This window comes from Lepisma saccharinum, chromosome 10, assembly GCF_977018435.1.
Source record: "Lepisma saccharinum chromosome 10, izLepSacc3.1, whole genome shotgun sequence".
NCBI classification, from domain to species: domain Eukaryota; kingdom Metazoa; phylum Arthropoda; class Insecta; order Zygentoma; family Lepismatidae; genus Lepisma; species Lepisma saccharinum.
Genome location: NC_139238.1, coordinates 81,080,221 through 81,092,479, shown reverse-complemented (window position 1 = coordinate 81,092,479; position 12,259 = coordinate 81,080,221). Strand labels below are relative to the sequence as shown.

General features: G+C 37.0%; 1 protein-coding gene across 3 annotated transcripts in view; it reads right to left on the bottom strand.

Moving 5' to 3' along the window:
- LOC145993983 (ATP-binding cassette sub-family C member 4-like) overlaps positions 1-12,259 on the bottom strand; it is a 152,082-nt gene that overhangs the window by 136,668 nt on the left and 3,155 nt on the right. Inside the window, exon 1 of one of the 3 annotated variants that reach the window (XM_083130015.1) lies at positions 11,101-11,193. The exons of the other annotated variants lie outside the window; for them this stretch is intronic. The gene's annotated coding sequence lies outside the window, so the exon portion shown is untranslated. Of the gene's footprint in view, positions 1-11,100; positions 11,194-12,259 lie in introns of those variants that run through there. 3 annotated transcript variants of the gene reach the window in all.

Genomic DNA, 12,259 nt, shown 5'->3' with positions numbered 1-12,259 from the left:
TGGCTTTTGTTTTCACGTTATATAGTAAAACATAATAAAAAAGAGTCTCATTCGTTGTAGCTATATTGAGTGCCTTGTATGCCTTTGATGTATTTGTTTTATTATTACTATTATTATTGCTTTCCAAAACATGTGAGCATCGGACTGAACTGTTTGCTCACTTAGTTACAGCATCTGAATAGTGATAACGCGGAGGCTTGCGCGTTTGAGATTTTAGGTTGTAGTCAAGGACGTACTTATGACTTATCAAGTTATAAAATTAAATTATGAAAAATATATTCGTTTAGCCTTTGTTGTATAATTTCCTCTGAACTTATTGGAAGATTGGGACCATACCGGCTTTGAAGGACAGATATGACGTATTTATGGGGTCCAGGGGTCCGGACCCTCCGAAAGACTTACCAAGTAAAATTAAGTAATGAAAATATTAGCATTTGTTGCATAATCGATGGTTATTAATTTCCTCTGAACTTTTTAGAAGGCAAGGATTATATATTGGGATCACACGGCTTTGAATGACATTACAAAAAAGATTTATGTACACTACTACTCAAAATAATATGCATAAAATAATAATCAGAAACTTACTTTTCTCCAACTACATGTACCATAATTTTTGTTATTCGATAAATATTCAATTATTCATCTATTTGACATTAATTTCATTGCCAGAGCACTTGTTTTTATGTAAACTATTCCGTTCTACAGGCAAGCTACGTAATGAATATGCCCTATTGTATGTCTATTGTTATACATTCTTTTTCCCTATTCGTGTAATAATAATATAATATTAATTTATGTATTGTAATTAGTATTAATTTGATTTAATATAATTATTTTAATTTATTATTATTATTATTATTATTCCTGACACACTTGGTTCGGACACCCCCCTCCCGAAACGTATTTCTAGATACGTACCTGGTTGTAGTAGTGATTATTGTGAACGTTGTTTTTAACTACGGAAAATGTGTAGTTGGCAACACTAAAACTAAACTAAACTCCATAGCGCTACAACCCATATTGGACAGCTTGGCAAATGGCCAACGTGTGCACATCGGTGACTGTGAAAGTACCAAGTAAGAGACAAATTCTTAGAGAACGTGGATTGATAAGTATATTTTTTCGATCTAAAATACATATAGATAATAGTATAACATTTCCACAATTCTGAGGAAATTATTCCCTACGTACTAACAATGACATCGAACCCAAATAATGACACACTGAAACAAGCAATACTAAGCATTATGCCAGACGAAGACAACAGCATGGACACACACAGTAGTAACACCAGAGTCACACAAAAACGAGGACGTAGTCCTACCAATAATACTGAAAACATTACTAAGAGAAACCAAGTACGTCCAACTAACTTACATTATAATTCTCAACCAGGACCATACATAGTTATGGTGGAACCTGTGCCAACATTCCAAGGAAATCTCACAGGCTTAAATTAAGGTAAAATGTTAAAACATGAATAAAACAATCCAATAAGGAAACAATAGATACAACATTTTCTTCAAGAATAGGGATACAGCTAATCAATTCACCCAGGATCACCTTTTCTTAACTAAAAGTAACATTACAGCACATATCCCATATGGCACCACACAAAGGGAAGGGATTGTGTACGGAATAGATTTAGAATTATATGAAGACGAGATTAACGAATCAATAGAAACAACAATACCAATACCTACTCAAAATAGAAAGAATGACCAGACGCATATACAATACAGAAACTGGACAAACAAAGTATGAACCTATCCGAATGATTAAAATAACTTTCCAAGGACAGACCCTGCCGAAATATCTATACATCCTCAAACATAGGGTGCAAAACACCTAGCGTTCCAAATGTAAAACAATGCACCCAATGTTACCTATTTGGACATCTAAAAAAAGAAGTGCAAGAGCAAGGCAAAATGTCCCAGGTGCGGTAATCTGGAACACAACGCATCATACTCGTGCACCCAGAAATGCATCCAGTGCGGAGGGGAGGGTGGGAGGGGTACACTCTGTCAATGATAAAATATGCAACATGAGGGAAATCGAACGAGAAAAGCAAGATTAATAGCGTACCAACAAGCAAAAGGAAGATATTACAATCCAAATTTTCAAAACTCACCCCCACCGACTAATAACTCCACATGTTTTCCCCCACTGGGCAAGGATAGTAGAACAGGCCCTATACAACATAAAGAAATTACTCCTCCAAAACCCATAGAACCTGACCAGTAGCGTAAGCAGGATTTCATCAAGGGGGGTGTTATTTATAAAACTTTTTTCCAAATTCACATTACCATTGTTTGGTTTGATTGGTTTGAGTTGCTGTTTTAAGTCCACTTTATGCACAGTAAGGCTAATCGGGACTGGACCTACAGTTTAAAGTGGGATCCGAACCACTTGTGCCTCCACCGGGTATCGAACCCGGGACCCCTCGATTACAAGGCAATGACGCTACCATGGGGGAGGCCCACATTACCATTGTTTTATTATACTTTAATTAAATAATAATAATAATCACAATTAATTATAATTAATTAATTATCTAAATTAATACTAATAATACTACTAATACCACTACTACTACTACTATTAAGTAGTAGAGATCTACATAAATATAGTATTTATGAAAACATTAGAACGAAATTACTTTCTCGTCATTCGATTTTTTATCAAATCCTGGGAGCATTTTTTTTTCTTTGTTACGAAATAATTGTCTGTTCAACGAGGTGAGACATTTCAAGGGTGAAGAAGATCCATAAATACAAGAAAATATATTAAAATAAATTGAAATAATCAAAGTATGGAACTCATCCAAGGAGCTGCGATGTTCTGGTCGGTAGAGCGTCTGACAACCAAGCATGCGATCCGGGTTCTATTCCCGGAATTAGTCGGAATTCTTCCGGCTTCTTTCCCGCATAAATGTCCCTGATAATTCACATCTGAATTGTCTCGCTGTTCTTACCAACAAAATATTTTGTAATAGTTAAGCTTATTGTCGTTTTAATAATTGTCTAGTCAACAAGGTGAGACATTTTAAAGGGAGAAGACATTCAAACGTGCTGCGGTAAACAATACAATGGGGAGGCGGACTGGTGACTGTATTATGCAATAGCATTACTTAACAAAGATTTGGCAGCCATCAATACCTGGTGTAATGCAAATGGTATGAAAATAAATCCTCAAAAGTCTGTTTTCACCGTCATGGGTTCCAAGAATAGCCTCGCAATGATAAACCCGAATAATCCACGCGTCAAAATAGAGACATCCGAAATTCCACATTCAAAAAGTATAAAGAATTTAGGAGTTATGTTAGACAAACACTTGAACTGGGACCTTCATGTTCAAGAGCAAACTAGGAAAGCCTACGCAGCACTAAGATCCCTCTATAAATTTAATGAATACTTAAATACAAATATTAAAATGAAACTTGTGCAAACACTGATTCTCCCTCTTCTAGACTACTGTGATATAGTATACGGTGCAAACTTGTCTGTTCGAAATAAAGTCAAAATTCAAAAAGTTCAAAATTCGTGTTTACGCTTCGTATATAACATTAAAAAATTCGATCATATTCTTCCAACCCTGAACGAGAACAAAATGCTAAACATGAACAGACGTCGCTGACTTCATTTCTGTTGCTTTATACAGAATCTTTTGCATAAAAAAATTCCCGAAAATTTATTCGAGAAACTAAAAACCAGAAGGGAAATACACAACTACAAAACAAGAGGAACAGCGAAACTTGAACTCTTCAAACACTCACTGGAAATTTTCAAATCGTCTTTTACACTTTCAGCGGCAAAAACATGGAATGAACTTCCGCCCTCCATTACCTCCCTCCCCAGTCCTAACAAATTTAAGAATATCCTAAAGAATTTTCTGTTAGATGAACAATATCTCTGTTCAAGCTCCCACGAGTAACACTACACAATACAGTTTAGATTACATACGAGCCTCGCCAAATCCAATCCAATCCTTGACAAATCTACAACTATATTGTAATATTTACGTATGCGTTGTTCTATCGTATCTCACAAAACTACCATAATCATGTACATCAATCTCAACATCCGTGCGTGAGTGTCCTGCTCAGAAATGTTTAGTATGTGTGTTTTAATGCGTGTGTGTGTGCGTGAATGTTTTTTTTCTCTCTTTCTTTTTTACGTGTTGTCTTGATTTTTTTTTAAATCTCATCTTTGTTCTTTCCTTGTAACCATTTTTTATTGTATTTTCTTCTCTTTTTTATGATTTTGTTTATGTACACTAGGTAAATGTCAAACGGGGTTAGGTGGGAGAACAGCCACAGGCTGAACCTCGCCCTTTAATAAAGAAAATTTGAATTGAATTGAATTGAATTGAATTCTTGTCCGCCTAGCCTTTGTCTATACATTAGCCTCTTACAACTAACCAAGAACTTTATTTAGTTAATTCTCATTGTTCACACACACAAAAAAAATACATGTTCGTTGAACACTGGCGTACGTAGAGGGGTGGCCGATGGTGTTCCAGCCCCTACCGAAATTTTGAGAAAATCAGAATTTTCAAATAAAAATCCGTTAAGAGCTTTAGAAAATCAAAATGTGTAAATGCGAAACCTCTTTTAAAGTGAATCCCGATTACCATTTTTGTCTTTGAATACAATTTTAATAGACTGAAAAGCTCCAAAAATACAAAATATTTTATTATGCATCCTGCCCTCCAAAACGAAGCCATGTGCTATCCACATTTACTATTCTAGTCTCTCCCGAAAAAAAAATCCTGCGTACGGCAGTGTATTGAACATTGTTGCAAGTGAGATACAAAACAACTTTTTTCTCTTTTAAATCATAGTTACCCTAACCTAACCTCATAAACTCGTGTTTATTTTCAAGGCATCACTCTGAAAGATGCGTGTGTTTAGAATACTGTGATTTTCTCCATGCTGCATGGAAATAATAATTCAAATTATTATTATTATTATTATTATTAGTAGTAGTAGTAGTAGTAGAAGTAGTAATAGTAATATTATTGTCCCAGATCTTTGACTGTGAAAAATTGATCATTTAATTTTTTTTCCATAGCATTTTTCATAATATTTCACAAGCTCAAGGGGGGGTTAAACCCCGTAACCTCCCCTTGCGTACGCTACTGAACCTGACAATAGACCGAGAAGACAAGACATGTACGTTACGTCCTCACTTCCACGTAGTACACCCTGGACTGCAGAATAACGAGGCTCTGGCGACTGGCCCCATGGACAGTATAATTTTGTTTGTGTTGTCCTGTGTTTTGTCCTTATTTGTGCTGAGTGCTACTTTACAGCCTCAGCTTTTAAAGAAAGTCAGAAGATTTTAATATTTTATGATTTTAGTTATGCAACGGTAGAGTTGTTATGTGTAAGGATAAGGGGCTGGACCCCGTATAATGTGACGGGTTCAAAATAGCCTTAGTGCTGACGCACCCAACACTTTAAATTCAAATTCAAATCAACGTACGTTACGTGCTGGAAAGCCATAACACCCGTAATAGATCGCTCATATGCTACAAGCATAAAAAAATCTGGACCCAACTTCAGACTTCGACACCCGCCAACACCCATAGATCAAACCACCCAACAGAAAGAATGTATACCACAACAGATTCAATCAGAAGAACAACCCACAACCTCACATCATAGAGAAGAGGAAAAATCCATCAATCCAATACCAAACACACTACAGACAAAACAAGTACACACAGACACTACACAATATATACACCCCAATATACAACCAAATACTCTGTATAACACCCTAACCCAATTAAACAATCTCATAGGAACCACGTTACAAAATCAGCAACTATTAACCCTCGCAGAAATGAGACAACTCTTACAAAAACTAATACAGTTAGTTATATCTTTACTTACTAATGACGAATCAATTGAAAACTCCAACACCCACTGAACTAAATACACTCATTTTTCACAAAACCCACACATCCTAAACAGTATTAGTAAGTTCATAAGGAAATCCCAAATCACCATATAATAGGTAATAATAATAAAAAAAACTTTTATGTAATAAAATGTAACCATGTGTATATAATTTTCTACATGTTTTTGTTTTTTCATCCCCACCAGGACACAACGATACCTAGTAAGAAGACTCCTCGCTGTGCCTCGAAGGAGTGAAGAATAGTAAATGTTTAACTGTGTACTAACATTCCCAAACTGTGTGATCGTCTAGAATCAATTAACAGAACTACTCAACACACAATTTCAAATTAGATCGAAAGAAAAAGTAAGAAGAAAAGTGAGAGTCTCAACTTGGCCAAAAGTCACCAAAACAGGTGAAGGCCATTAATGAAACCAAGCAAGCGCTACAACCCTGCCAAGCGGCTTTTCGTTGGGTGGCGTGTGGTAACGTATCGAGTTCTATTTTCTGTCTTGCGAAAGCGGGGTTGGAAACGCACAGGGGATTGAATGTCTTCTTTGAGGGATGCGTGGATAAGGTCAAGGTTTGCCAGTGGCAGTGGAAGTTCGCCTCGCTCGGGCATGCCATATTAGTTGTCCCGATTTTTCATCTAATCGCCAATCCTTCGTAGCCTACAAAATCGCACTAACAAGACGGGAATCAGCGGAGACACGTGGCCAAACGAAGACCTTTGGATTTCGTGTGGAAATATTTTGAGTACGACTTCAACACGAAGTTACTTCGTAGCTGCAATACTGTACCTACTTCGTGTAAGTGGATTTAACACTCTTTTTCCGTATCTCATTCTTGATTAGATTTACACACTGGGGTAACACTTCACCGCGGAAGGTGATCCATGAGAAAACAACAGCGTTCTTGCTTCTCTGTTTTACTTCTTTTTAAAGCCACGATGTGTGCCATTCTAATAACATACTCGAGACCTATTTAGTACGCAAATTCATGTCGCACCAGATAGAGAATACAATACTTCGGAACCAACATAAAACCGGAATTAACGTGGACTAGAACCATTTTACCCTAACATTTAAAAACTGTTCAATTTCTATACTGAAATGAAATAATACCGAATTTGGTCTGTACTTAAATTTACACGCTGGACTGCCTTTTGCAGGGTATCGAGGCTCTGGCGTCTGCACTCACGGCCAGTATAATCATCCGTGCGGCTCGTGTTGCGTGCTGCCCTTATGTGTTTGTGATTTTCCCTTCATCTATTTTTTCTTATCACCATTCATCCTCATCTTCCCGGTTAGCCAAAAGTGGCAGAAAAGGAAAGTATAATAATTCAGTTCAATTAATCAATCTTTTTATATACTGCTGATTGATTTGGTTTATTTAACTTCGCTTTCCTGCTACTTTTGGCTAGTCGCGAAGATGAGGATGAGTGATGATATGACGAAATTGACGAAGGGGGACAAACACCCATGTCCAAGCCGGGATTCTAACCCGCGACTCCTGACATCGTAGTACACTATGCTAACCACTCCGCCACAAAAGCCTGCTTCCTGCTGATCGAAGTTAAACGTTAAGTTGTTCTACCACCCGGACAATTCAAACGTATTTATAACATTAATAAATAATTTAACATGAAGAAAATGAACGGACATAAATGAATAATAATAAAGATAAATTAAAGGATCCAACGAGTAACGCACACATATTCACGTACATTCCAAACCGTGCCTAAAGTAACGGAGGATGGAGGCGAGAATCTCCATTTGATCTAATTCCAACAGTTATCGCGAGAATACTCTATCGATTGTTAATCTCAGTTTAGGTCTGAAATTTATTGCGTGTGATTCCTGTGTCCGTTCTTTGTTTATTTTCCGAAATAATCAAGCTAAAGGGTGAGCTTTATTGCTTTCCCGCCTCTGATGTAAAGTATAGCCTTTTCATTCACAGTTTTACTTGTACGTTAATGGTTCATTTGACCCTGGTTTTATGGTAAATAGTGCAGGAAACGTACGAGTTTACGTCCATGTTCAAGGCCATATAAGCACTGAATGGAAGGAAGTCAGGTTTCAGTTGTTCCAGTATAGAAAATTGTCATCGTTGATGTTTTGTATAGTTAAGTTTCTAGGGCAATTTACAATCCTCTAATGAGAGATAAATTTCTAAAATTAAAAAATAACTCATAACTAATTAACAACGTATAGCAAAGGATATTTTCAGGGGCGTGCGGTGACCTTTCATGATAGGCAAGCGATGGGTTAATTTTTTGTTTCGGTTATTTATAAGAATTTCAAATCTAATATAGGTCTACACACATCCCTACTTACAATAATGTGCATAATGGTGAAGTATCGGGCTTGAGTGTGTGAAGTGCATACATACCGTAAAAACAAATCTTCGCTGCACGGTTTATAATGAAGAAAAATAACCTCTCGATATAAACTTGTGAATTTCAACCATGAAGAAAATAATGATTTACTTGATATCTGAGGGCAACTGGAAATTAAATTACGTTCTTTTTTAACCCTGAAAATAATAAACATCCTATTAGCATAAAGCTTCGATCTTAAATAAACGGACGGGTTTCGGTTTGTTACTTATTTCTTATAAATATCATAAGACTGGTGATCACTGGCTAACTTCATAATGTAATTTGTTCATTACTATAGAGTTCAAACAAGAAAATCGTACCGCGTTAGGTGGTGCTACGGATGCACAGAAAATTCTGGAAGTTAGCAACACTTGTGACCAGTGTGGACGAATTCTTTCCAACACCCTTGCCAAAGACAGATGCGGTCTTGGTGTTGCTTGCCCTCGGCCTTTTTTCTTCGTGCTGCATCGCCCAGCGTCGTCAAGGGTGTAGCCGGTTTATGTTTGAAGCCAAAAGAGCAGAAAATAGAGGAAATGAAAATTCTGCAATGTAAATATCTTATAGTAAGTAAATTCCATTCTAATGTGTATAAAGGCATTGAAAAACACGAACTTAAGATATCAAAGTGTTAAAAAACAACACAAGCGACGCTTGCCCCGCCTTTCCTTACCGCACGCTTCTGGATATTTTGTATTATTGCTTGTAACTTAACAGAAAATAAAATTACAAAACCGTTACATGTGGGCTACCTTGGGAACAGGGTTCCAAAAGGTGGTCCACGACTTAGAAAATGTTGCTTGTGCTCAAGAAAACATGTTTATTCATGTTTGTTCACGTTCCTATAATTTATTAGTGAAAATTGTTGTCAAACTTTTGATTTTTGACATGTATTACATACAGTAACGATGAACAGCCGATCTCCGTAGAGGAGTGGTTAGCACAGCCCCTACTACGCCAGGAAGTCCTGGGTTCGAATATTTACGTCCATAACAACTTTCTTATTATTTAATATTGATATACCTATTAAAAGTGGCGGGGATGAGATGCGAAAACTGAGAGGAACGGAGGGGGTTAAGAAAAGTTTACTTTCTCTTGGAAGACAAGGTTTAGCATTGAAAGGCCATAGTTAGTACAAGGGCAAAAAATGGGTGTCAACTGCCTCCCTGATCGCCGCCACTGTATATGAAAGTATGTAAACACATATACGTCCTATATGTTCATGAGGTTTAGAAGAAAATTGCATGACTGAAATCGAACAATCCACATTTTTAAAAATTGAATTTCGCTCGGTGCAAATGTAAATTCGATTATTTGATCTCCACATTCCATGGAATAACGAATAATTGGATTATTGTTCTTTCCTTCTCCCTGCTATTTGTATCTGTTTTTATTTTCTTGCACTACCTTATTCCTAGCTTTCGATCATCTTTTCTCAGTTTTAGCATTTAAATTACTTTCCGTACTCATTCTCTCTTCTTGACCATTTCTATTTCCCGTGTCTGCCGACTGTGTATATGTGACTGGCTTGTGGTTTCCCTACTTCTCTTTGTAGGCTCCTGGACCCTTTTTTAAATTCACACAAAGAGCCCGACCCTGTGGCCGAGTGGTTAGCACATCGCGCTGCGACGCCAAGGGTCCCGGGTTCGAATCCCGGTCGGGCTTGGTTGTTTGTGAATGTCCATTCATCAATTTCATCATTTCATCACTCATCCCCATCTTCGCAAATTAGCCAAGAGGCACAAAACGCGAAGTAAAATAAACTAAATCAAATCAAATCAAATTCACACAGAGAAAAGTCCTGGACTGTATTAAAATTGATCCGGAAAAAAGGTGGCATATACACATAAAAAGGTTCTTTACAATCCAGAACCCATTTAAGCTTGCTGATTTTCTCTCCTGGACAGGCATTGAGTTCTTTGAAATTCTTGGACCTTTAACAGCCTTGTTTCATACTCCTGCCCTCCGTGTTACGCAGACACTCATCTATAATTTACATGTATGTTAATGTGGCTAATAATTTTTTATAATGAAATTCATTGAGACAATATATATTTTTTGTGGGGGCTATATTTTAATATTTTAACACATAAAACAATGTTGCTTGTTAAAAAAATCACAACATGAACTCGTGCCTCGTCTCCGTTTATACGTCTGTGGCTACCCTTCCAGCGACACCACTCTTCGCCACTGAACAAAAAACCAAGAAAGCTGTTGACAACCTCTGCACCAGCATACGTAAAAATCTATTCCTCAAAATCGCGGAGGATGCAAGAGAAAAATTAATGAAAAATAGTCATGGACAATTTAACGAGCAATACTCGTGTATCCCACTGTACGCAAGACATGGCAAGAGTAGGCTAGTTTGTATACCCTCTAAAAATGTAACTTAAAATACCTCCTCGGAGAGAAAAAGCGAACTCGTCAAAGGAACAACACCGAAACAAATCAATTTGTTGTTGTCGCCATTTCTCGCGGAAGCGGCGGCATTTCTTATAAAGCTGCTGGAAACCCATTTTCTATTGTTATCTCTAGGGAGCTTGCTGGTGCAAAGGTTTAACGACTTTCTTTCCTGTGGCGTTTTGTTTTACCATTTTTCCTTTTTACTTTCGGTATATCTGCAGCGATAATGGCCAATGTTGCCAAACCAGTTTATTCAAATGGGACTAAAATCACTTGAAAGGATCTAGATTTACGAAGGTCGAACACCGCAACATTCCAACTTAAATTTAGGGGGAGCATGTCTACAGAACTAATGGATGGGGTTATAATTTAGTTGTTGCTATTTATTTATTACTAATACTACTTACTTACTCCTTGGCGCTACAGCCCATGTACTGCAGAGCCTTGGCCTCCTTCACAATCAGCCTCCAGTCGTCTCTATCCGTTGCCTTCGTCCTCCATCTCCGGACTCTCAGGTCTTCCTGCACATCGTCGAGACATCGTTTCCTAGGTCGTATTTCCTTCTTCTACCTGGCTCCCCGCTTAATACCTTCTTGGTCACTCTGCAATCGTCCATTGGCCACACATGCCCTAACCATCTAATTCGTCCACACTTAATTTCTGTTACAATATCCGCATTATTATACAGTTCTTGTATTTCTATGTTTGTTCTTATCCGTCTTGTTTCGTTCTCTCTCACTGCTCCAAAAATTCCTCTCAAGAGCTTCCTTTCCCATTTTCTTTACAGCTCATCATCCATTTTCACTAAGGTCCAGGTTTCTGACCATATGTTACAACTGGGCGTATATATTAATCTTGTTTACTAATAAACACTTTTAAATCATAAACAATAACATTTTCTCTCGTAACAATTTAGATGTAAATATTGGCTCAATGTGCAGCCAACGGCAAAGATAAGCCTAATAGTAGGCAAATTGTCCACGACTAATTTCATTCTTTTCTAGTAAAAAATGGAATTCTCTTCATGCGAATTAGATGTTTTCCTCTGCTTATTGACGTTTTTATTTTAATTCACGATCATCATATTGTAGAAGACAGAATGGAGGAAAATGCTGATGGACAATTCGCATACCATTTTTTTTGCCTTTGGGTGGACATTAATTATTATTAATCATAACAATATGATTTCTATATTTAGCTTCGTTAGAATTAAGCTGTTATTATGTATGTGTGATATTAATTTAACTTTGAAATCTTTTCAACCAATGTACTATTTTCACCACTTTTGGTATGGGCAATTCTATTGTGACGGGTGTGACATACTGACAGATTTACATTAATTATAAAATTGTTTCTTAACACCTTCAAATATGTAACTCTATCAATTCATGTAATTTAATTTTCCTTGAGGAAAGTTATTTAATTTCATTATATTTCTCACCCATCTCAATTTTCAGTTGCAGAAAATACCCTTTTGTAATTTTGATGGGTGTGACACTGCCGAGACTTGACATAAGGACCTTCCTCAGTCTTTCAAAAAAGTCGGTGAAATTTATGGGCTAACTGAAAC